The sequence below is a fragment of the Nematolebias whitei genome, chromosome 9 (genome assembly GCF_014905685.2).
Source record: "Nematolebias whitei isolate Nwh7 chromosome 9, NemWhi1, whole genome shotgun sequence".
In the NCBI taxonomy this organism is placed as follows: Eukaryota; Metazoa; Chordata; class Actinopteri; order Cyprinodontiformes; family Rivulidae; genus Nematolebias; species Nematolebias whitei.
Genome location: NC_056506.1, coordinates 38469814 through 38497003, shown reverse-complemented (window position 1 = coordinate 38497003; position 27190 = coordinate 38469814). Strand labels below are relative to the sequence as shown.

General features: G+C 39.0%; 1 protein-coding gene across 1 annotated transcript in view; it reads right to left on the bottom strand.

Annotated features, from left to right (window-relative positions):
- mib1 (MIB E3 ubiquitin protein ligase 1) overlaps positions 1 to 27190 on the bottom strand; it is a 52262-nt gene that overhangs the window by 9661 nt on the left and 15411 nt on the right. The gene's annotated exons all lie outside the window — the stretch shown is intronic.

The following is a 27190-nucleotide window of genomic DNA, read 5'->3' as shown; positions in this document are numbered from 1 at the left end:
CTAGAGTTCACTTCAACCGAACCGAGACCTAGGTATTTAGGCGGACCAGAGTTCGCTTTTTTGGTCCGCATCAGAGTTTGATTGCACATTCACACCTCCCTAAATGAACCAGATTTTATAGGCAAACGGACTAGAGTTCGATTAAAGCGGACTAAACAGGGCTGGTCTGAATGCACCCTAAGAAGTATCGTTGCTACGAGACTTGCAATAGCGATGGCCGATATGCTGACAAGCCTCGTATGTAAGGTTCATGCCATTTCTAAGGCTGATTATTCAGGGACAGAAACGTAATTGTTGGACTTGACTACATGGCCGAGTTGGCCTCGACCGGACAAATGTAAAAAAGAATCCATACATCTAAGTGGCAGGATAATATTTTAAAAACACTAGAGATCCCAAAAATACCACCATCATCCTTGCATTCTCTACCTGGAGTAAAAGCAGCCTAAATGTAGTTTATGTCTAAAATTATCAAAACACTGGATAAAACTAAAATTTCCTTTCCGTTTCAAAGCCAAAAATTGATTGTGGTAAAAAAAAAAGAAAAACAAAAAGAACTTAATTTTTAAATAACATTTTCAGTTTTGAAAAACAGAGTAAAAGAACTGATAGCTAACAGCTACGCTAATACCAGTTAACAAAGTGCAATAAAAGAAGTGGCAGGCAAAGAAGTCATTCTTCATCCTGTCGCCGAAAATCTGTGCAATACGTGGTGATTAAACAGCATGCACCTACACAAAATCGTCTGTCATCTGTGTTTTTTTTTCCCACCAATGCAAAAAGAGCACGAATCGGCTCTGAAACACCAGGAACGCCACACACAGCTTTTTATAAATTTGGCCAGGTTGCTAGACACAACTAGTCCCCTACGTTGCAGCCAGCACTTGAGACGTGTATTAATGCATCAGTCAATACAATCCAAGCCGATTTTGGCCTTGGGAACATTATTTTTGTTTAAGTTGACTTGGTCAAAAGCACTGGAGATGGCCAGTATGCATGATGTCTGCCACAGGGCTTTGGGGATTCCCCATAAATCTTGTGACCATTCCTGATCAACACTAATAAAGTGACAGCAGCTATTTAAATCTGTTAAGGTGTCAAACTGATATATTTGAATGCCTGATCAAGTCCAATTTTTGTCACAAAATGTCACTCAAAAACCCAAGTAAGGTCATTCAAGTGTGGCAAGTTCAGTTGCTGTCAGAATAATGAAAAGCGGTGTAGAAAGGTGCCTTGAGCACCCTTTTTTCTTTAATCTCTTCAGTTAAGGAGAAAACACCTCTCCCCCGATGCACAAAAATATCTGTACACGGAAGGCGAACAGTACCAGTAATTACACATAAGATACATTTACCCAGGTTATGTCTTGAGGGAGAAGAGGACAAGATGGGAAGGGGAAAAGATGTATTGTTTAAACAGCGCTGTTTTGCCAGAGCAGTCTGTCAAAAAGAGCTGGTTCTGTGGCAATAAAGGTCATTTAGAGGACATGTGGGAAAACAAGTTAATCTTAATGAACTGCCACTCTCAACAGTGTCAATGAGAATGAGAAAAAGAAATATTTTATACTTGAACAAAAAAATTTTGTACTTTTTTTTCCAAAAAAGTATAAAAATAAATCTTTCTGGGTTGAACTGACTTAAGAAGTCATTTACCGTATTTGTAGCTGGTAACAAATACAACAGCCTTTCTTCAAATACTTTACAAAGATTTCATAGTTGTGGTTTATCGTTTGAATTTATCAATCATTTATTTGCACCAGCCTACTTATACATCCAGGAATGTGGTACACAAATTATTTAAAATAATAAAGAGAGTTCAAGTGTTAAAGATAAATACAATAAAAGTGCAAGCCAAAGCTAAAATTTGTGCAAATACTACGAAATATAAATTAAATCGTAAAGTAAATTTTTACACTTTTCTTGTAGCCATCTTTGTATTATTAAGTACACAGAGTACCTTCAATGTGAATTGAAGCAGCAGTATCTGAAGGAACACTTGTGACCTTGTTTAACCCCAAATAATTATGCAGGGTATATCTTAGAACTGCGACAAAAGGAGGCAGCAGATTTTCTCTGACTGATATGGCTGAACGACACGCACTGGAGTGTTTAGGTAAGGTAAATAGGATCTCCACCAGGACGGAGAGGAAATGAGCTCTGGCAAGGGGCAGGAAAGGCCACAGCTTGCACAGTCAATGAAAACAGTAAACTATTAGGGCAGAATAAAAAATAAAAAAATACAAACAAGCTGGTATACATAAAGACTGAAGGCTAAAGGAATGAACAATTCTTTGTGGGTTTACACTAAACCTGTTTCCCACCCCCTAAAGGAAAACAAAAACCTGAGCATCATCCTCTTGAGGAAAGCAGAGAAAGAGCAGCAGGGAAACACAGGGCAGGCAGTCAGCCCCTCTGTTCAGATAAAGATTTGGTGGCTGGCGTACTGCTGCAGTGATGAACAGTGCAGCACACAGATCCCAGGCTTCCTCGCTCTCTCACTCCCTCTTAATGCACTGAGGCTTATGCACCTGCATTGCTTGCAGCCATCTTTAACTACTTAATGCAGAAATGCACTCTTTTAAACATGAAAGCAACCGCACCCATTCACCCAAACGTCATGCGTTTGCTGTTACAAAGTGGCATTAGCTCACATAATGTTGCATTTCCATTCGATAAGGGATTTCTTGGTCAGTCTATTTGTGTCTCTCCCACTACGTAGCAGCTGAGACTTAAGCACGTTATTTAAGAAAAGCTACATCAGTCTTACCCAAAGCTATTGCACAAAATGTATTCATAGTGGTTTAAAATAACACTCTTCTAGTCTTCTTTGAACACAGAATGCCAATATCAGCTAATCTGTTTTACTACAGTGATACTGTTCCAAATTAAGCTAAATTATGAAATATTGCTGATATAAATATTTTTATTAGAATACAGAACAACTGTGCAATGAATGAGGGTAAGCTAGACAAAAATCAAGTATCTGAGTGTGGTGGCTGCTTGTATACATAGACTCTCCAAAGAAATATGTTATTTTAGTAAAGACTAAGAGAAACATCATATTGGGGATTAGGGTGTAATGTTGGTGGATAAGATCCAACCAGCTGAGTCATCCGATTCTTACTAAGAAATCACACAAACCTGATCCCAAAGTTATTTTAAGATAATTTAAGTTATTACTAAACAGACATTTACCTCAAAGGCAGAATTTCTTTCCATCAACCAAATAGTAAAACTGCTGCTGCTTTTTTTGTGCATAAAGGAGAAAACACTGCTGATAGGAGTGCACTGATAAATCGGCCGGACGATTTATCGGCCCCGATTTGCTTAATTTTGGATGATCGACGATCGGCCGATACTTAAGTGAGAAACTGATTTTACCGATTTTTTGTGTAGTTTTAACAACAATTGTCTTAACTTCATTTATATTTCAGAGCACTACCTCATGGCCAATTAAAAAAAAGTTTGGATTGTTTCTAGGATATTGTTCAAGGGTATGTTTTTCAATAAAATAAGATTGGAAAATTGAAGGTGCATTGTGACCTTACAACACCTGACAGTGTCGCTTATAAAACAAAATCGTCATCGGCCACAATCGGAATCGGTCGGTCAGACTTTTTAGAGATCAATGATTGGTGATTGGCCAAAAAACTGCCACCGGCACACCCCTAACCGTTGATGAAAGGAACGAGAAAGGGATATAAAAGAAAGGGAGACATGATGGAACTGGGTTACCCAGTATGAGCCCCAAAGGTCCCAAAGGAGAGTTGCAACACGTCTTGTTTGTTTGGACTGCAATTTGTCATTGAATGAGACACAGACACCCTCAAGTTCGTGTTTGCTGGCATTTGTCACTGCATGTAAGACAGTGTGTGCAAGTTTAATTGTGTGTGTATGTGAGAATGTAAGGGTTGACAAAACCCTTCTGCTGCCCTCACCTGGCTGACGGCCATCTGTGTCGTGGTCAGTATTCCTTATAACAACAGGAAGTGAGAATCAGGGGACAATAACTTGAGTAGGACAGGGCAGAACTGGAACCGTCAACATCATATCGGAGATTAATGGCTGTGCACAAACATATGGTTACTCTGATGTAGGACACGTGCTTGGAATAACATCTTCTATTAACTACAGCTTTAAGCTGAAGACCGGAGATTGAAATTCTGCGTTGGAAACTAGACACAAAAATGGGCCACCTGTTTTGAAGAAAAACAAAATTAAAAAGACCAATCAAAAAATGATCAGCCTTACAAATGTCCATGATTTTTTTCTCTCTTCTTTTTCTTCTTTCGGCTGCTCCCTGCGTTAGGGGTCGCCACAGCGAACTCAGTCGCACGAAGACTTGGCAGTTGTTTTTACACCGGATGCCCTTCCTGATGCAACCACAGACCACCGAGCTACCACAGCCCTCTGTGTGGAGCAGAGAGCTGCTATCTAGGACACCCGGAGGAGCAGATGGTGGGGGTTTAGGGCCTTGCTCAAGGGCCCAGAGTGGGACGAATGAGGGTGGGGGTAGGTGTGGGTGCTTCACCTACCCCACCCACATTTTTTGATGTTGTTGGTACCAGGGCTTGAACCGGCAATCTTCCGATCACAGGCCCACCTTCTCTAACCTCTGCGCCACCACTCGCCACTCCACAAATGTCCATGATTATAAAAGACAAAAGAATCAGTAAATGATTGAAAACATTTCTACCCAATAGTTGAACCAAATCTCTAAAGTGAAGCTTAGTCCAACAGAAACTTTACATTGAAACGTTCAAAAAGAAGTACAGGTGAGTACTTTGTGTAAAATGCGAATACCAACTGCAACAAGTAAAAACCTTTGGGAAAAAAACAACAACAGAAAATATGGTGATAAACTCAATGTTATGATATAAATGTTTGACACCGTTATACAAAACACTACTGATTCAACTAAGCCAAATATTAGCAATTCACTTGGTAAGACAAGTGATGGCCTTATTTTCATTCGGTTATAGGCGTGTCTCTAAAAAACAAACAATCACCTGGATGGCAAGGTGTGCTCCTCGTGGTTACAAAATATATTATTCAGCATTTGTGCCTTCATATACATCTATGAGCAATGTGCTGATTCCATATGCATCAGGTATCTGCACAGTCATGAATGATGGCTTTGGAACCGGCTACTGACAACAAGCTGGATGACCTCTCCCTCTTACTCAGTGCAAGCAATGACCATGAGATTTTTTTATTTTGGTCAGAGTAGAATACTGCTTTTAAATCCCAAAAAAAAGACAAATGCATTTTTGCAACATTGATTAAAACATTGTTTGAACCAGTAAAGTGATTTCAGATGAAACACAGTCCAATTTCTTACATGGAGTTTAGTTGATTACATTCTGTAAAGTTTGTCTACATATCAGTTTCCAATTAAAGGTAAGATTTCTTTTCCCTGATGTCGAGCCTTTCCTGGAACAGCATTTTCAGATGAGACAACTTCAGGCGATACACATGGTGTCAGCTCATTGAAGGCAAGATCAATATGTTCAAGTCCTTTGAAATAGTGGACTCTGCCTCTTTTAAATCACTCACAAAGGCAGAACACCACTCCTGAATGCACCCCCATTTCATTCTTTCCACTGAGTTGGGAAGTGCTCTTCATCATGTGAGATTTGGATGACACTAAGTTTTTAGCAGTGGGGAAATGCAGTGTCATTTATGGTAAACACTGTTTGTTTGCTTGCTTTTACAAACAAACAAACAAAAATATATATAAGTAGTCCCTCGCTACTTCGTGGTTCGTTTATCGCGGACTCGCTCTATCGCGCTTTTTCAAAATAAGATTGGACATGACACACAACTGGCTGACTGATGGATGAACCGCACGATCGGCATGACATTTTTATTTAAAATAAATTATTTTCAATTATTTAGCACCTGTTGCACATTTGTGCAGTCCAGAGCAGTCGAAAAAGCTTCCTCCTGCAGCTTTGTGCAGCCCTTACTGCTGCAGGATAAACCTCCCGCTGCAGTTTAAAAGCTGATCAGATGTTCAGCTGCAGAGCGAAGAAGTGGGCGTGGCCAAGAGTGCTTGCAGGTGGCAAAGAGCAGAGGAGGCAGGGAGCTGAAATCATAACATGCTGTGCTTTTTTTTAGAGCATTAAGAGTTTAGAAACATTGTTTAGAATATTGCAAGTGTGGGAAGGGTTTAAAATGCCTTAATATATATCTATATAAATAATAAAATAAATTACTACTTACTATTGTACTACTATTCCTACTTCGCAAATTTTCACTTATTGCGGGTCTTCAGGGTACGGATCCCCTGCGATAAAGAAGGGACTACTGTATATACTGGTAAGTGGGCTTAGTACAAGAAACATGGAAAATTAAACTAAGTAATCACTAAATGATAATGGATATATTAGATATGACAAATAGTTTAATTGGTCTGTAAGCTTCATTGCATACTGTTATGACGGTCAGATTTTTTTGTGGTCCTCAAGCCACCACATACTGTAGTAACAATCACTTACAATATGACTTTGTTAGAGACACCCCACAGGTATCTGCCATCCTGCTGCTGGCAGAGTAAATAAACACAGGTAGCATCCAGGACATCAGTGCAGCAGAGAGCTAAGGACAAGAACCTGACTAGCTTCACTTGGGGGGAAAAAAAGAAAGCTTTCATTACCATGCTGTGAAGAGAGCAATTTTCCCTACAATGTGACCTTCCGCTGCCTGCCCTACCTCGGGCTCATGAGTGAGCAAGCTTTTATTATAGACTATTTGCATAAACTGACAGGAAAGAGGTACATTTCTATGATGTTTTGGTTATCACTATAATATTTGCTGTTGCCTTGAAGGTTGTCTTGGAAACATCACACGCATTTTCAAACATCCCAGGTTTGGTTTTATGTCCATTTGGGGAGTTGTTGGGGAACATAAAGGCTTAGTTTTAATTAGTTGTAAATCACTTGGTTATATGGGGTGTCCCTGAATCATGGCATTTTATGAAAAAGAAGAAGAAGAAGAAGAAGAAGTCGGCAAAACAGTCAGAGGCAAAAATGGTGCATTAATATCCTGTTGCTTCAAGATAACTATATTACTTTCCACTGCTACTTTCCTGTTGTACTTATGAACTTTCAACACGTTAAAATACTGCCGTTTATTTGTCAGTCAGACATAACAGTAATAATGCATTTTACTCCAAAGAAAGCATGACTTGAAGAACAAGAACATGCAGATTTGAATAGACACCTTAATCATGGGGAAACTGTATTTAGGAATTTGTTATATGACGTATAAAACAATGTAAGTCGACTTTAGATTTTCACTAACTATGGATTGACTTAAGTCAATACAATCAATGAATATACAAAAATGTTTAAAAAATGAAATAACTTTAAAAAAGAACAAAATAATGATGAGTTAAAAAAAGGCATTATTATAATTTCCTTATTTCTGTACAACATAACTTTCTGTAGTCAAATTAAAAGGTGGGGGATTCCCTCAGTGTATACAACGGTACGGTATCATTAAAAAATGTACTAAGGAGTACTAATCAACCAATGGTCAATGATTAATTACTAACATTGAATCAGAGCGATAACCCCCAAAATAAATGGCTGAACCCCCCAAAAATAACCTAAACAAACCGAAACTACATTCTTTCTTGCAAACAAAAACTGCAAGAGTTTTAACAGAGGCATAAAGTGGTAAATAGAACAGAAAGACTCTGGATTTTGCAGAGCAGCAGAGAATTTAGCTGCTCTGAAGGTCCTTCGATCGACAGCCTTTCAGCAACCGGCTGCTGTCGCCGTATGGGAAGACCGTCTGAGAGGTTCTCATGATCTACAGCCTCATGACAAATCTAGCACTTTAAATCACTTCTCCCTGCATTTTTTTTTTTAACCCCCCCACACACTCTTCTTGAAACACAAACACACAAAAGTGTTTGGCAGAGCAGAGCCAACGTGACATAAACAAGTAACCGTACTGCTGCTGATGAGTCTTTGGCAGTTAAACCTTGGGCAGAGAAAGAAGCTGAAAAAAGGAGTGCGTTAATTACAATCTATTGTTTGCCGTGGAGAAGAATGGGGATCAAAGGATCATGCATCAGCTACTGCCTTCTATAAGCACTGAGACAATAGGGCATATGCCCAAGAGTAGAAAAGAAAAAATGTCTAATAGTTAACTTGTTAATGGTGAGGGAATGGAGCTTGTATGAATGCTGTGTACATTACACAGACAGAGCTCATTACGAACTTCTACAAATTACCCAGAAACCCAGACCCACAAATTACTGCACAGATACCACAATAATGTTTACCTCAAGCAAGTCTCTACATTAGTTTCTCTACCTTACCCCAATAATGCATGACATTTTTTTTCTATAATATTATTGCCTCGTTTATGTTTGTCTGCACCACACACACTAAATACCAAAAACAACAACAACAAACTTTACACACTCTGACATGTAATAATGCATTTACATGGTAGCCATTGACTTTAGTGTCTGCACAGGTTACCAAGGTAACATGGCCTGCATTATTCAACAGACTCTTAGTTTAGATCTGACCATTGGCTTGAATGAGTCCCTCAGAGCATATAAAGGTTACTAATACTTACTCCATTGACAAGGAATGTAGATAACTGCACATAAGATACTACCAACTACAAATTTAGACCACACGTTGTACTTTTTATAGTTTGAACTTGAACTTTATGCTGCCCTGTAAACATCATTGTTATTATTTTTTTAAAGATAAATATCTAATATCTTGGTCTGGTAAATTAGCATTAATCTATTACATTTTTTATTTAAATTTGTTTCATACCTAAAGCACAATACAGCGTCAATTGTCCTGTTCATATATGATTCTAGCAAATTCTGTTGACTTAGTAGTAATGCTAAATATTAAGTGAAAGAGAACAAATCTCAAAAGCACAATCCAGAAACTCAAAACCTATACACTAAGTTTATGCTGTCATTTATTTTATATATTTTAGCAAGCTATAAAACTAACTAAATGCAAAAAATCACAAAATTAAAATAAATTATACCAGGAGTTTGATACTGAATATGCCTGCACAAGAAAAGAGTTTCTTCAGTTTTGTAGAGTGTTAAACAATATCTACCATTTTACAAGATTTATAGTAAAATTATTCATGCGTTCATTGAACTTAAAAAGTACAGTAAGCTTTAGTGTTTCATAAAACTCAAACACAGAAGGTATTGTTCTTTCAACATAATGAAATACTGAACAATTTTCCTTACTCCAATATATCAAGTTAATAGAAAAAAAAAACATTTTTAAATGGGCACTGGGCAGCAACAACATTAAAGATGCCTGACAGCTGTGCTGTGGAAATACACCATGTTGCTTTGTTATATTTATTGTTGGAACACCTAAAGTACAGCAAAGAAATATGCCTTTTCTAAGTTTGTCAAGAGAGCAAAGAACATCATCAATGATTGTCGTGGCTTCACAATAGAAGCTTTTCTTTTTGTATGATTATGGTCACTTTCCCAAAAGCTTTTTATGTCCTTGAGCTGCTTCAATAAGAGTTGTTCTCTTCCCTCACCCTTCCTCATCTGTCCATCCCATGTCTCCTAATTTCTTCTTTTTCCCCTTTCTCCAGCCATTTCTCCCCTTTGTAACCCAACATATACTGGTAGAAGAGACTCCATACTAAAGCATACAGGAGTTTTACACCAAGGCTGAGATGATCTATTAGCTGAGAGTCATATTGGTCCAGTCTTTGGAGTATTTGTGGGCATCCTGATTGGTCACAGGGGGTACAAGTATTACTTTGTCTTGGATGATCTGATGGACTGGTTTCAGCTCAGGGAGAGTTGAACATATGTAAAGCGCCTACTGGGGACTTTTGAAGTCATGGTGCATGCTACAGCAAACTGACACCCAGGTTAGTTGAATGAATCAGTCATGCTCTACAGACGGTGCTCTAATCAGCTAGTGACTATAAAGCAATACAAGGATATGCCTAACTGAACAACTGGGAATAGTAACATGCAGATTATAAATATTCACAAGAAAACAGAATTACAGCTGACCCTACATGTATGGGCTTTTTAAAAATTTGTTGCCTGCTATTAATAAAGATTCACTTCTTCTTTTTCTTCTTCTTTCAGCTGCTCCCTTCATCAGGGTTCACCACAGCAAACAAAGACATGGCAATTATTTTATACAGGATGCCCTTCCTGCAGCAACCACAGACCACCGAGCTACCACAGCCCGCTGTGTGGGGCAGAGAGCTGCTATCTAGGGCGCTTGGGGGAGCAGATGGTGGGGGTTAGGAGCCTTGCTCAAGGGCCCTGAGTGGGGCAAATGAGGGTGGAGACAAGTGTGGGTGCTTCACCAATCCCACTCACATTTTGATGTTGTCGGTATGGTGTGGCTGAGCGGTTAGAGCAGTCGTCCTCCAATGCAAGAGTTGGGGGCACAGTCTTGATAAGATAGAAAGGCACTATACAAGTACAGTCCATTTACCATTTACCGGGAGTTGAACCAGCAATCTTCCGATCACAGGCCCACCTTCTCTAACCTCTGTGCCACCACCCCCTGGATCGTTCTCAGCTACCAATACACCAAATTTCAGATGAATCGCTATAAAAATGTCCAATTTATGATATTTTTTTCTTTTAGCTTAGGCAGCCAGCTTTGATATTTCATTTGCATTTGGAATGTATAACAACTCGCTCTCAGCTACAACTAACCATACTTAATTTCAGCTCATTATCTCAAAGAATGACTGAGTTATAGTAAATTTTGTGTTTGCTGAGGTAGCTGTGGCAGCCATTTTGAATCAAAATGGCTCCAAACGTTAATCAGTTCTAGACATTTATCTGATGATTACTTTCTGTGAGTTTCAAACAAATCCAACAGTAAGTTTCTGTTTTCTTCAGGGACCTCTACACTCCAACTCGTGACTTAGCTGCAGTTAGTGTGAAGAGTGTTCTCTCATTAATTTCCTATGGAGAAATTTGGCATCTTTGTTAGCATAATACATTGCCATGGTAACTCCGATTACCAATAAAAGTAATAGCTCCCTTCTCGAGATTGAGCCAGTCATTTTGATATAACTTTTGTTAGGGGTACATGTTGTGGTTCGGGCCGCATTAACGGTGAAATAAATAAAGAAACGCTTATTATGTGTAGAACTATAAAGTTCCTGAAGAAACTTTGACGGAGACTGCTAGGCTACTGCCGATGTAAATTATTGATTTGACAATACTATGTGTTGAGGTTAGCTCTCAGCTACCACTATACCAATTTTCAGCTGAAACGCTCTAAAAATGGACGAGTTATCGTATTTTTCTTGTTTAGCCAAGGTGGCCATCTTGGATATTTGATTTGCATTAGGATGTAAAACAACTCGCTCTCAGCTACAACCATACTAAATTTCAGCTCAGTATCTCAAAGAATGACCGAGTTATAGTTAATTTTGTGTTTGCTGAAGTAGCTGTGGATCTTCTGGCATTTGAGGCCATCTTTGCTTTACTTAACTTTGAAAGTTTAACTTTACACAACAGAAGCATGAATAACTCAGGCAACAACAACATAATCTGCACAGTATGCATCCATTTATTTACCTGGGTGGCTGACTTGCATATAAATAAACATAAAATACCATCTGTAAATGGTGAATGGGTGCTTTTAAGAAAATGACTTTGCATAAATAAAAATTTTGAAAAGGGATAGGTTGAATAGTTTTTCGAGTCACCTAAAAGTAAAATGTTGTGCAAGTAATGCAGGGTGCAGGGTGTATGATCAGAGGGGGAAAAAGACAGGAGCTTTTTCCTGCAGTGAGGCTAGAGGGAACAATGGGCTGCTGGATCAGAGAGTCTAACTGCCGCTGGCTTCCCCCTCCAGCACCCAGGTATGTTGGCCCATTCATAAATCATTTTTATTCCTCCAAGCACTCAACAGCTTCACCTCTTCAAATGATGCACTGTGTAAAGGGATGAGAAGGCAAACGAGGAAGAAAGGAGAGGGGATGAACTAAGGGGAGAGGTATAACTACATTTTAAAAACCTGCAATTTTCAGCCATTCTTTTTTAAATCTCTTTCGACACACTGTTTGCCAAACTGTCAAATTAACATTTTTTTCATCAAGTAACTTCAAACATGGATTTTGACTTACCGGTATATGAGAAAATAAATGTAGCCTATTGTTAACTTTCTAGCAAGACCAGAATGTTAAAATCTGTTAATCTAACTGAGCATTTACGTTATCAACCACCCAATCACTCAGGCCAGCTAATCGGCTGCTCCAGTGTGCCTAAAACTAAGACCAAAAGAACTATGAGAGCTTAGAGGGAGAAAATGCTTTTACAGTTGGGGCTCCTAAAATTTAAAATGACCCTCCAAAACCCATCTCTTCCCCTCGGCCTTGGGCACTTTGTGAGATGATGATTTCTGTTTATTTTAGTTGATTTTGTGATATGTTACTTAATTTTATTAGAAGGTTGTTGCTACCTATGTTTTATATCTTATGCATTTAATTTGTACATTATGTCATGTTGTCTGCTGCTAATATGTCTATTTTCTTTTTGTGGGGGGGTATAGTTTATTTTTGATGTATGTGGTGTAGACATGAATAAGAGTGGATCCATTTGAGAATGTGAAAAATAGAAGATTGTTTAATGTTAATAACGATATGCCGATGAGCACAAAAAGTGGGACTCTGAAGTGTAGAAGTGAGGGCCCAGACTACGATAGCCCTGAGGTATAAATAAACAACATTTGAAAAAAACAGAATTACATTTCAAAAAACAAAATTACATTTGAAAAAAAAAAAAAAACGGAATTAACAAAAAAAGGAATTACATTTGAAAAAAACGAATTACATTAAGCAAAGTGGAAGTGGCCAAAGCGGAAGTGGCCGGAATTACATTTGAAAAAACAGAATTACATTTGAAAAACTGAATTACATTAAGACAAACTGTAAGTGGTGATTTTTATTATTATTGTTTTTTTTTATAATTCAGTTTTTTCAAATGTAATTCTGGACATTTCTGCTTTGGCCACTTCTGCTTTGGCTTAATTCAATTCCATTTTTTCACATTTAAATCTGTTTTTTCCAATGTAGTTCTCGTCACTACCGCTTTGGCCACTTCTGCTTCGGCCACTTCCGCTTTGGCTTTATGTAATTTCATTTTTTCAAAAGGAAATTCAATTTTTTCAAATGTAATTCCATTTTTTTCAAATGAAATTCCATTTTTTCAAATGGAATTCCATTTTTTTCAAATATAATACTGACCACTTCCGCTTTGACCACTTCTGCTTCGGCCACTTCCGCTTTGGCTTAATGTAATTTCATTTGATCAAATGTAATTTTGTTTTTTCAAATGTAATTCCATTTTTTTCCAATGTATTTCTCATCACTTCCGCTTTGGCCACTTCTGCTTCGGCCACTTCTGCTTTGGCTTAATGTAATTTCATTCTTTTCAAATGTAACTTTGTTTTTTCCAAATGTAATTTCATTTGTTCAAATGTAATTCTGTTTTTTCAAATGTAATTCCTTTTTTCCCCAATTGTAATTCTGGCCACTTCCGCTATGGCCACTTCCGCTTTGGCTTAACGTAAATCCTTTTTTCCCCCAAATGTAATTCCGTTTTTCAAATGCAATTCTGGCCACTTCCGCTTTGACCACTTCCGCTTTGGCTTAATGTAATTCAGTTTTTTCAAAGGTAATGCCGTTTCTTGAAAGGTAATTCCATTTTTTTTTCCAAATGTTGTTGTGTTTCCATTGTGTTTTTTCAAATGTAATTTTGTTTTTTAACCCTAACACCTCAGGGCCACTGTACCAGACAGTTTATGGTGTGCACACAACAGAGATACATTAACGAGATAGCTGACCAAAACACCTTCTGCACTGAAAGCCAGTTTGGAAGTAATTTGACTTCGTTGAAGTTTAACTATGTTGACAAGGGCCAAACAAGTTCATAAGTTGTGCACATTTCCACTTAGATGAGAAAACAGAAGAAGAAGAAAAAAATGATGGTAGCTGCTACCATAGATGAAAGCATGGAGGGGTCTTATGGGTAAAACAAAAGTACTGACACATTGAAGAAAATGACCAATATAGGTCTAACGTAATGTGTGGACTGGACAACAGCAGTTCTAACAAAATTACACTGTATTCACCATTTTAGACTGCTTTTTTAAATTATTATTTCGAAAATCCTGGATGAATGAAAACTGTTTCATACTGTAGCGTAGAGCAAAACATTTTGGTTTTTTTAGGTCTGAGAAAGTCAGGATTTTGTTGGAAGTAAAATTATGGCAGCATCAATAAACATTTTATAATTGCCCTCTTAATAATAATCAAATTGTGAGGTGCCTAAATATCCCTACCCAGACTCAGAGATGACTTAAGCAGTACAAAAAAAGCTAGTGTTATAAAATATAGAAACTATAACGCTATAGTAAGACTTAAAAAATAAACTTTGACATACTTTCTGATGTGAAATGTTTAGATTACTTGAATACATTAAAATGTATCAATTAAGAATTAAGAAAATATTGAAAATGACTGATCTCACACTAATCAGTCTTGTATTTCTTTTTTTTTTACTTTGTTATTTAATTTGAATGGTAATATGTCCGAAATGGTACTTGAACAGAAAAACCTAACTCGGCCTTCATCCAGCGGAAAAAAGCACATCCATTAGTAGACCCTTAGACCCTTTTCTTATTGATCGATTAACTGCTCAGCTAAACATTCAGCCCTGTGCTATTCATCATGGAGGGAAGACATAAGCCATGCTGCTGTGTTTCGGGAGCAGATGGGATGGCGGAATGTAATTGAGATTAAACTGGTGGGTTGGGTGCCTACAACAAGCAGAGTGGAAACCCATAGGGGGAATACACAAAGCACACAAGGGCATCCTCAGCTGAGAACGTAATATGACTGAATAAAGAATAAAAATGCAAGCTAAAGTACAGGTTGTTGGGGAAAAATGTCCAGAGTTAACTTTGATTGGTGTTGAAATGCAAAAGTTGAGTAGCTCTAACTTGTAAATGGTCATATTTCAACATCAGTAAAGACTGAAAAACTATAACATACAGTGACTAAGCTTTAAATAATATGAACACAGAATTATTTCCTCCATAGAAATGGCCTGAGACATAACTGTGACTGAATGCAGAATGACTGTGAGGCTGCTCAACGCTTGTTAAATTTGGAAAAATGTGTGACAGGGTTTTAAAGATTTATAAAATGTTTTTATATTTCAAGGGACAATATTATTTCCAAATTTTATTAAGTTTTGTTATATCCAAAACCATTTAATTTGAGGACATATTGCAGTTTAAATGCAAGCAGAACCACATATAAGCCTTGTGTCCCGCCATGTGGAGGGACCAGCAGGAAGCTTTGCGTATAAATGAAGGGAGCTGAGAGTGAGAAAGAGGGGAGGGCAAAAAGGACATTACTCCTTTACAGTATAGATGTGCGGCATGATGAGACCAACTAATTAAATAGATTCTTCAGTGGGCGCGCCTCGGGAAAGCTTGAAAAAGACACTTGAAAATTAATGAGAGCTCAAAAAAGGAGAGAGCAGTTCAAACTTTCTAATGCCTCGGAGGTGAAGCTGCCACTTGTCTCCTTGGATTCCCACAAGCAGTGTAAAAAATTAAGAAATGGAAAAACAATAACATTTTATGTTCTTTCAAACCTAACACTGCTCTGCTCTACACTCTCACCCCATTTCTCCAATATGCAGTTATTCTAAGTATAGCAGTGAGAAGACAGAAGCTCTACCATACGCAGCGTGTTGCAGCTCTATTTAAAAAGAAGAGTGATAGCAACTGGGGGTGGGTCAAAAGGACGCAGAAAGCAGAAGGGGGGTGTTGCTATCAGAGTCGGCAGTGGAGTTAGTGGCAATGATGTAGAACAGAAGATGGTGAGGTTTTAAGAATATACAAGTGGAAGCACGAGAAGACCACTTTATTTGGAGCTGCTAAAAATAGCGCAGCAAATGGTAGTGGGGTCTAGCCGGCCTAGTGTTCCTCTCTCCTTCCAGGCCGGGGGAATCGATGGGCAGGGAGCCGTATGGGAGGCTTCCCGTAGCCTGCGGCCAACAGTTGCTGATGGGAGATATGGAGTGGGCGGGGCAAGGAGAGGAGCAGCGTGGAGTGGAGTGGAACGGGAACTATTTTTTGCACTACTTGACTAAATATGGTCAGGGAGGTGGTGAGACAAGACACAGGAGCTGTGTGACAAAATGGGGCCGAGGCATGTTTGAAATGCTTGGCTACCTACAAAGTGCTAACCATTTAACATAGTCCTCCGCAGTGTGAGATAAAAAGCTACTGGCTGGATGGCCTTTTGCCCTTAATTTGCTGCTGTTGTGTTTCTCCTGTGCACTATGCCCACCTAACTGCAGAAACATCTCCACTTGACCTGGTCTTATTTTAAAGGTGACCCATGAAATTTTCTAGAATGTATAAATTGCATACTTGAGACCTAGAAGAGCTGAGTAAATAGATAAAAAAAACCAATGTATTGCATTTTCCTGTATCACTTTTCTCTGACAATGATAATCAACTTTGCATGGATCTCTGCGCACTATTAAAAGTACAGCTGTCTGCTACTGCAAAGGCACGGCCGACACTTTTTAAATGCATTTGTCACAAATCTGCTCTCAAACATTCTGTAAACTCTCTTATCTAAGCCTCTGTATAAAGTTCCACTGAATAATAAAAGCACATTTAAGTAGCAGGATAAAGCTCTGGGGCTGTGTGTGAGGATGAAATAAAAAAAAAGGCAGGGTGGGAGAAGGACTGGTACACTTTCTGCCTCTTCCACTGATCAGGGCATCCTCCCAGCTTTCTCCCTCAGAATGCACATGATGGAAAGGAGAATGCTGCAGCTTTTTTTAACCCCTCCTTCTTTCTCTCCCTTCCCCTTTTTCCTCCAAATGGCAGCTCTTCATGTCAGCTCTACGTCTTCCTCCTCTAAAGGTATGACTTGTGCTTGTGTAGGAATGTGTGTGCATGTGTGTGTCTGTGTCCGCTTCCCCTCTCCCCCCACCTCCCCTCCCTGACTCTGGCACTAAATCCGCCCGTCATCACCCCTCTTCCTCCCCCCCAATCATAGAAGCTGAATCAGCGAGTCAGGCGTGCACCCGGCACACACGATGGCTGCAGCAGCTGGAGCGCTCTCTAGGTCATTATGGCTCTCTTCACTACAAGAAGAGGAAGAGAGGAGGGGAGGAGAAGTGGAGCAGCACAGATGAGAAACTGATCTGACAGGTAATATATACTCTTCTTTCGCTTTCGGACGGAGTTTACCCCCTGATGGCCCTTGATGTCTCACGTCTCTTGCCTCGCTCCTCTTCGGACATGATCAGTTATTAACCGCATGGTTTGTCTGCAAGTCGTATAGTCGAAAGAGGGAGTGGAAGGTACTGTTCTGCAGCAGGAGCAGCATCACTGGGACAGAGTTTAACCTGAGAAAACACTTTGAGCTTTTTTTTTTTTTTTTTTAAATCACTCTGGTTTTATTCATTTTGACTTGAAAGAATAGAAGAAATGAAGGTATTTTTTAAAGAAAGTATGAAAAAGGAAATTATGCAGGACGAGTTTAAACATAGAAGAAAGAAGATGGGAGTTGCTATGGTCCACATGGATTTTATTCCAGTTTTTTTTTTTTTTTTTGCACTCTCCACTCTCATCTTGTTCTTTCTCTACCCCCCACCTTCCTCCCCTCCCACCGTTGTCTTGCTCACTCTCTTTCTTGTGTTCCTGGCACTGGCCGGACATGCTGCAGCAGCGGAGGTCTTTGGCTCATTAGGCTTCATGGTAGCAGCCCTGCTACTATCTAATGACAAACTTGGTAACTCAGACCTGCATGGGAAACATGGAAAATGAGAGATGGTTCCCTTTCCACATAAAGAAAAAAAAAATCTGCATAAGAGACCATTTGAGATCACTCTACCAATGCAACTAAAGGATCCTATAATTGACTGGACTTCAAGTATTTTTTTTTAAAGAATGATTTTTTTTCTTGATTTTACCACATCAATTAGTCTTTAAAGATTTGGTTGGTTAGGGGGTTGGCAACTGCCAACTTAATGGATGAGAGGTAAGTTAATGAACATGTCACACTTTTAAGAACAAGGTGTGCAGACTGGGGCAAAAGGATGGAATGTGGCAACCAGAGAAGCAGATGAAATAGAGTAATGAACAGCGGGCAGGTCATGTGTCCTGGACGAAAAGAAAAGCGGATTGACAGCACACAGCTGTGAGAAGTGTATAAGCACAGATGTTTAGGGAGGTGGGGGGGTTATTGGGCAGCAATGGCAGATTGAGTGGATGTTTGTCACTAGTTGAACCTATAGCACTTAGGGTGGCAACCTAGTTTCCCTTCTGTTTTCTCTCTCTGTAAAGAGTGGCTTCAAGCTAGGCAGGGCATGCAGGGCAGACAGTACTGCAGTACTATCACCCAAACCAGAAGAGACACAACTCCCACCAGGCTATTTTGCTGGTCCAACCTGCTGTGAGTAGGAAGGAATTTCACCACCTCTCACCCTTATGTGCTCACCCTCTCGAGAAGCTGTGACATTTCTTAAATAGAACGTCACATCTTTAGGACTAGGCTTATCCACCTGCCCAACCCTGTCTTTGTGCTGAGAACAACTGTCACCCACACTTACACCCTCTCTCATTACTATTCCCAAACGTTATTGGTAAAACATTGCACCATTTTTCCTTTTTTAAATTCAGTTCTCTGCCACTAATTCTCCAAACTTTACAGCTAAGCTCTCATAATCCATTTTTTTTCTGTTTTACTCCCATTGCTTTAGCGTTCAGCCTGCTGGTCAGCTTAGCATGGTTGGAGGCTGTGTCGACTTGTGGAATGTCCTGGTCTGGGGCAAAGATTCATTAGAGAGTCGCTGAACAATTCTCGCCACTGTGCAAATCGTTATCGATCTGCTCCAGATGCTCTGCAAGCCTAACATCTAGTTTTAGGAGGTTACCCAGACTGGTCAGGTTTGATGAGCAGAAAAAGAGCCAATTTTTTTTCAAGCATATAACAGTGATCTATGGTTATAGAGGAGAGAGTAGAAGAGACAGAGGTGGGCGTGATAACTGTAGCAGTGGGAGTGTGGTTAGGTTGGGGGGGATTAGGGTGGGTGGGGGAGGTTTTGAGGGTACGACCAGGACCAATCCACAAGTGCTGAGTGGGCATTAGCGCCTTCATGTGACCTATGGCCTGCCTGTGTACCTAAAGCCCAAATCCTGCTCACAATAGCTTCCTGTTCAACTTAGATCACCCTCATTTTCAAACATCAGCAAGCACTCCAGAAAGCCACAGAGGCCGTTGCTGACACAAGCGAGAGAGAAAGAGAGAAAGATAAGGGACAGGCGTGAGATCTGTACATTTTTTGTATGAGAGAGGTAGGACAGGCGAAAGGATACAGAAACGGAGGCTAAAATAGAAGAACATAATTAGAGCAAAGATTCAAATGGGAGTGGGCGGAGAGAAATAAAAACGTTTTGTATGTCGGGAGGATTCTTCAATATATAGGTGCACTGCTGCTGTCGGGAAACAACAAATGAGCATCACACAAGACTGGAAGCACCTTGCACAATGGACTTTTGAATAATTATGGAGAAAAAACATATTTGCTTTTGTTTTGTTTTGTTTATCAACTTATAATCTACTTGGAACTTTTTTTTCTTGGAAAGAAAAAAAAAAACATTCTGCTTTAAAAAAAGGAGGTGATGTGTCCTCCGAGTCTCCTCGTTAGTCCCTGTTGCCTGGAGGACAGCAGGATTTGCTGGGACTGTCGACTATAGTATGGACTGCAAAGTTTCTGTTGTGTTCGGGGGGTGTTGGGGGGGGGGGGGGGGGGGGGGACTGGGCTGCTAAGCCTTACATGGCAACCAAAGGAAAGCCTTGAGTGTTGAACTGAATTTACACTCAAAGTCACCTTACAGTGCAGACTACCATACTTGGGAGAGAGGACGGTGAGGAAAAATGTTCTGCTCCTAACTGCCTGACCTTGACAAAAGGTGAGAAATTTTTTAAACTAAGATCACCTCCTTGGTGTACATACTTCTTTATGTACCCATATGAAAATATAATAGCTATGGAATGTAAAGAAGTATGTATTCTTGGTGAGGTTAAAGTCCTCGTTCTGAAAACGTGATGTTGACCAGCTCTGTATGAAGACATGCTTCTGCTTTTCACAATGTTTTTACCTGCTACAATGGTGAGGAGGAAAATAAAAAGCAAGCAAAGTAAAAGTGAGAGAAAAGGAGGAGAAAAAAAGACCAAGTGCTAAGACTCATACATTAGCTATACTGTCTCTGGGCAGTCTCACTGCAGCAGTTATCGCTGTAGGGAACTTAATGCTTTCTCAAACTAGCTGACTTAGCCAATAAAAATCTCTCATCCAAGATATGGCAACAATTCATTGGGCAATTATGTAAGTTAGCATAAATGGTAGTAATCATGTTTTAGGCTTGATCTGACAGCAGAATGGCTTTGGCAACGTACAACTACTGACAGTTTTCTTATGACAGTGCCATTTGAACCAGGTTTCCCTTCATTCTTGGGTAATTTTGCTGCATTACAACCCTTGAAATTCAGCCAGCTGCAATTTAACACCAACTTCTGTGAGCAGTGAGTGGTACGCAGGAGCTGCTCCTAATTATTAATACCATAATCTTTTCCAGTGCTCTAATATGGCTCAAAAAGGAAAATAAACCAAGGTGACTAGCAACAAAACTACATTTTTGCTGTCTGTAAATAATACAAAGTAAATATGGTAAATAAATACATGTAGTAGCTGTTATATTTTTGCTGAGGAAGCTGAACAAAAAAGGTATTGAGGATGTTGTTATGATGTTGTGTTGTATGATATAGCTTCAATGTGAACTATTTAATTTTACTTAAACTTTATTTATATAGGCGATCTCATTGGGTCACAAGGACTCATTTTCAAGAGACCTGTTTGTAAGGTGTTTAACCATGACTGCTCTCCCCTAATGCCAGTGCCCTTATTCACCCCCCACCCCACAACAACCTGGCTGCCCTATGCTACCCTCCCTTTCTCCCAGCCCTGCTCTTTTTGTTCACGTTTGCTATGCTTGCCAAATGCTTTGCTGGACTGCATGGTAGCCAGATTAGACCACCAAAAAAGTGACAATGCAGGATCAGGGTGAACTCCGGCCTGTCAGCTGATTCCAATTGTTGACTGCTTCGAACAAATGAAGGCAACAAATATAGGCAGAGGTACAGAGGGGTTAAAGCAAGGGGCGAAGAAAAGCTCACCATGCAGTCTTTTGCATGTGAAGCTATTCATATCATGCACTTTCATCTACACTGTTTGCCTTGAATCACATAGTCTACACCAATTTCAGCACAAGTCTGCATTATAATCAAACCTTTTAAATGACTTCATAAAAGTAAATTATTTGGCTATAATTAGTCTCAAGCTAGTAAAAAAATTAATATGGAACAAAACAAAGTAAATTATGTCCTAATGAGACACTAATCAATACAAATACAACATATAAATTTATAAATAATGATTTTAGCTTTGAAAGAAATGGAAAACCCGAAATCATTTATTCAATATCTGCATAATAAAAAAAAAGAAATGCTCGTACTCTAACGACATAAAATAATGATTTTACACTGAAGTGATTAATGTGCCAAGTGTGTAGCTAATTTACTGCGTTTCCCTGCAATAAAATTAATTTCCAAGTTCAGAAACACAAATCCACATTCAATTTATTGAGCTTACTAACAACAATTCCATAAATTTACGTCATAAACAGTTTGTATCCAATAAATCCTACTTTGTAGCTCGTTTTTGTTGTACTTGCTTTGAAGTTGTGTTTGATGTTTGGAAAAAAAAAGGGAAATGTCACAAATTTATTAGCGCAACTGCTCAATATGATTGTTAAGAGCCGTCAAATGAAATCGAATTACCGCTTAATGAGTCAACTGGGAAACAAGTAGCTAGAGGATGTAACATGACTCCAGACAGGAAAAAATGTCTAAACTGACAAGATCACGAGTTAGTTGTCTTCTAAATGTTTAAGCTCTTTTCAGTTTATATTTATATTTCCCTTTATCAGAGGTGTAAAGATTTGTGGCCATGTATTTATGTTTCACCCAGGCCCCCAATAGCAATGACCTGCTGTCTGAGTGACAAACACAGCAGATGCTGACATTATCAAATGCTTAGTGCTTGTCGTCCCTCTGGCTTTTGCCCTGTTATGGCCCTTAAATGAGGTGAGTAGCCTGGCCACCTGACTCTGAGTGACTGTGTGTGTGCGTGCAAGTGACAAGCATGAATGTGCATGTGTATGTTACAAATAGACTTGTCTGGTGTGCCGTATCAAGCTGGCCTTATGCTGACCTCCATTCAGTCTACAAGCAGTGCTGTATATCCCTCAGCTGTCGCTGGCCACTCTGAGAATCTCATTTGTGCTTCGGCTAAAAAAGTAAATAAATATAGCAGATGACGATGTTTCTTAGCCGGCGCCGCCTTATAAAATACTCAAAGAGGCAACACAAATAATTATAAATAAGCATTATATAAAGAAAGGACAGGTGAATATGAGTTGTATTTTTACACAAAAATCTAATAGTAACATTTTGAAAGGCAGGACAGACAAATGTGTGTACCTCATCTAAACATACATCTACAATGTGTTTAAACGAAAATAAATAAATACAAAATGAAGCCGTTTTTGGTGGTAAATTGCAGCAAATATTTAATATGTCTATAATTGGTAAAATGTTTACTAATTTTATAATCAACTACTACAATGTGGGTTTGATTATGATCGTAAAAGCTTAAAATTTCTTCTAAAATGCTTGTGACCATATAAAGATATTTTGATATAATCATAATAATGAATGACAGAAAATATTAAAGACTTATACTAAAGTGAGTGCTAAAAGAGGTATGAAAAAATCGTTTCGTGTTATGGTACAAACAGAACACTTTACACTGCAAATCAGTCTCAAGGACTTAAAAAACATGTTTAACTTAATGTTGTGATTTGACACCCCTGAGTGCTGCGGTAAGAACACGAGTTAAAGAACTTGCGCATGTAGTTACGCCGCAGCATTTGTCTGTTGGCCATCGCAGTGACCGGAACAGCAGCAGCGTGCCTGCAGCAGGCCCCATCTGTCAGAAGCTGTAATTGCTTCATGACTCCAGGACATTTGACTCAAGTGCACTGCCACAGATTATTATGATCCTTTTCTCAGGGAACATTTTTTCTCACTCTGAGAAGGGAAATTGTAAAACTTGGAAAGATACCGAGGAAGATAAATAGACTGCATGGGAGGCAAAAAAAGGTTGATCACCTGTATCTGATAGTTGCTGGTGTGTAAATGGAGTAAAAGTGCTAAATACACCAGTGTCACACGGAGTGGATGAAAGCGTGCAGGTAAAGGGACAGAGCAGGACAAAGAACAAGCGTTATCGGCCACTTCAAGTAGTGCGTGATGATACAAGTTGCAACATGTGTTTAAGAATATGTTATTCCAATGTTGATCTAAATGTTTGGTGAAATAATGTTTTAATCAGTTTATATCAACAGCTGTGGTGTTTGGCTTCAAAACAGTGAAACAATGCTTTGCTAAAGCTGGTAAAATGGAACCAAATCACCTCTTGAATGGATTTGGTCCCCTTCAACCAGCTGTAGCTATGCTTTGATGACTACAGGAGCCAGTTTTTCTATGATGCCTTCAACACTGAAAGAACAGCAAGCAAATTGTTTTTGTTTTTTGAAAAAGTGGTGTATGATTGTCCCTGACTCTACTTAAAAAAACTGACTGTTCTGTGATTATTATTATTAATGCCAAACATGACTGTCTTTCTCTGTTTTGAAATAATAAAGAAACCAATCTCAGCTTCAAAACAGTTGTATTGTCCCCTTTACTGACTGAGTGTTGATTCTCTGCTTGCAGCGGGACTGATATCCTGACAAAAGTACCAACAGGAGTTTATTTTATTTTAAAGAGCAGAGGAGAGACATGCAGCTGGCACCGTTTCTGAAATGCTGCACTCATGTGTAAGTGTGAGAATGTTTGGCTGTCCTCCTAGGACACTTGTTGGAGCAACTGTCATTGGATGTTAGCAGACAGTTACACTGTGAACGGGAATAGGCAACAGAAAAAAGGTGAGGCTGCTCAGCAACGGGTTTATATGAAGAAAAACGATGAAAAAAACAGCGCAAAAACCAAGAGGAATTAAGAAACCTTCCACATAGGTGTTACTAAAGATAAAGACCCAGGTACCTTCAAAGACTGAAGAATAAGTTTTTTAAAAAACAGCAGACACTGACAAATAGTATCCCATATTCTCTTGCAGTGATTGCAGAAGAAGCAAGATCAAGTCAAAACTTCCTTCTTACGATGTATTTTTGCTGGACACATAATTGTGTTCAATTTGTCTAATTATTCTATCAAGACCTGTGAATGAGACATATGAACATTTATTTTATTTAGAAATGATCAAACTACCATTGTTTTGGGTAGCTGATGTTCAAAACGGTGTTTACAAATTACTAGACAAGACTAAAATAGGCAAAATAAATAAAAAAACAGATTTCAATCAAATTCAGCCATAAAAAAATGAAGTGCACCAAACCTTTAGATAGAAAAGTTACTTATGCCAAATGTCTTGTGATGTGTGCACACTACACTGTTTTCAGACCATTATGCTGCAGGAAATTAGTACTGACACTGCATTTGGAAAACACGCCTGCATTTCAGAGAGTTGTGAATACTTGCAGATTCCCCCATCTTCCCATGAGGTGCAATTACAATTTGGGGCAGGCCTGTGTGATAGGAAGCTGAAAGGGAGGGAGGGTAAATATTACAAGAAGGTGACATGTAAAAAGTACAGACAGCCACTGCAGGGCTTGTTTAGAGCCCATTTAGGAATCATGTGCTATTAATCATTTTGTTTACAGTACTCTAAACAGCTACTGGCTTCCAGCAGCTTGAGGGAAAGACAGAAATGACACAAACTCCCCTCACAGGCTGGGGCCCTGGTGATCACACAACACAGATCTTCAAGAAAAGCTTTACCCAAGCAGGTTATTGATAGTCATAACAGCAATTTCAATGCAATGACTTTGTATATGTTATAACAAAATGTATTTTTACATTGTATTGTTGTGTATGTGTATGTGATGAACAAACTAAAGTCTGCAAATACTCCACAAATGTTGCTATTTTCCTGTAGGTAGAGCTGATTTGTTTCAGTACCTGAGACTCCACATTGAAAGATTAATTCGTCACCCATAGCGTTCCTTCAACGAATCTTCTTCAATCTTGTTTCTGCTGTTCGAAGAACAACCCACTCTTTTAAAACAGCCAGGCAAATTGCACACACAAACCAGAGACTGAATGATTTTTCTACCTAAACCCAAATAGCAGAACTTGATACTAATAACTTACAATATCTAGTGTAGAAAAGAAAGTATTTTGACCCCCTTGTTTTAAAGGAGTTGTGCTTTAATAGGGTAGTAGGGATGCACGATATTATCGGCATGGTATCGGTATCAGCCGATATTAGCATTACAGTTCAATATCGGACATCAACCATTCCAACAAAATAACTCACAGATATAAAAAGTGCTGTTTTTGTATGACAACCCAGTGACAAGGACGCCTGTAGTGCCAGCACAACGTGATGTCACGTGCATCTGCCTGATCTCACGGCGGACAGGAAAATTCAAAACGTCAGCGGTGTGGAAGTTTTTTTCCGTTGGTGAAGATGTCGGATTCTGAAGATTTTTGGACTATGATGAGCCTCGCTACATCGTCCCCAGTCAGAGAGATGTTTTCGACGTAGCCTTACCCGAGTTACAAGCCGCCATTTCCGACATCATTAGGAAGCTAATAGCCGATAGCACTTGGGTGAGTTTTACCACAGATATTTGGACGTCGTGTTAGCCCCGTTAGCATGATTAATCTTACGGAACAATGGATAGACAAAAACTTTGAACTTAAAAAGGCTGTCCTTCATGCACAGGAGTGCAGAGGATTCCACACTGCAGCTAGGAACCTGGAACAAGCCTCCACAGGTGAGACAGCGTCGCAGGTGACTAATGCTAATAAATAATAGGTAACACTTTTCATTTAATATAAGTTAAAGTGCTATGCTTATCATAAGGCTATTACTGAATATATGTCACCAGCTCTTCCTGCTGTTACACAATTTTTGTAGCAAATAAGCCTAAATAAGAGGGCTATGTTCTGACAAAGTATATAAAACATCAGCATCAGTCAAATAAGTTTTAACATATGGACATATCAGATATCAGCCAAAAATCCAATATCGTGCATCCCTATAAGGTAGAGATATTTTTAATTTGTTTAGACCATGGATGCCAGAACAATCTGCACTCGTCCTTAATCCAAAGACAATAAGAAGAGCAAATCCAATTCTAAAAGTTACCACAGGTCTGTCTATCTTTATCCCAATGGGCTGCATGTGATAGTCTTTATATAGAAACTTTTGACAAAACATCTAAGTCCAAGCACTTTTTATGGACAGAATCATGATTCTATGGTAGAAATTTCTCAAAGCAATCAATCAACACAACTGTCCCCTGACTAAACATGCTGGACGAGCAACTTTCACTTGAACCTGGGGAGAGATTTTCGAGGGCTTTAGGACTTGTGGACTCTCTCCCTAACATTGCAGGTGCTCGAGCGTGAAATAAAAGTAAATGGGAATACTGGAGATAGGGACATATATCTTTGTTTCTCTGAAGGCAAGGGGACAGAGCGTGGACTGAGGCAGGCAATGCACACACATATACAACACAACTGAAGCCCTGGTACAGAAAATGCTGTACTCCAGCACTTTTTGCCTGTAAATCAATGACTCCTACAGTACGCCAGCTTTCTACTGTATATTCTGAAATCTACTTTAAACATACAAATTATGCAAGCTTTGCTTTTCAAATATCCACAATGCAAATTACTTTCACCCCAAAATCCGCTATTCTGCAACATTGCTTAAGTAAGTTCACTTTTTTATTTTAATTTAAAAGTTATGTAAAATGAATTATGAATTAATTTATTAATTAAAATTTCAGAAGTGACTAGATCATATTGACAGCACCAGTATTCTAAAATATATGCATTTATTTGTCTGGATGAATTTAAACATTTAGTATAAACTGGTAGGATTAAAGACA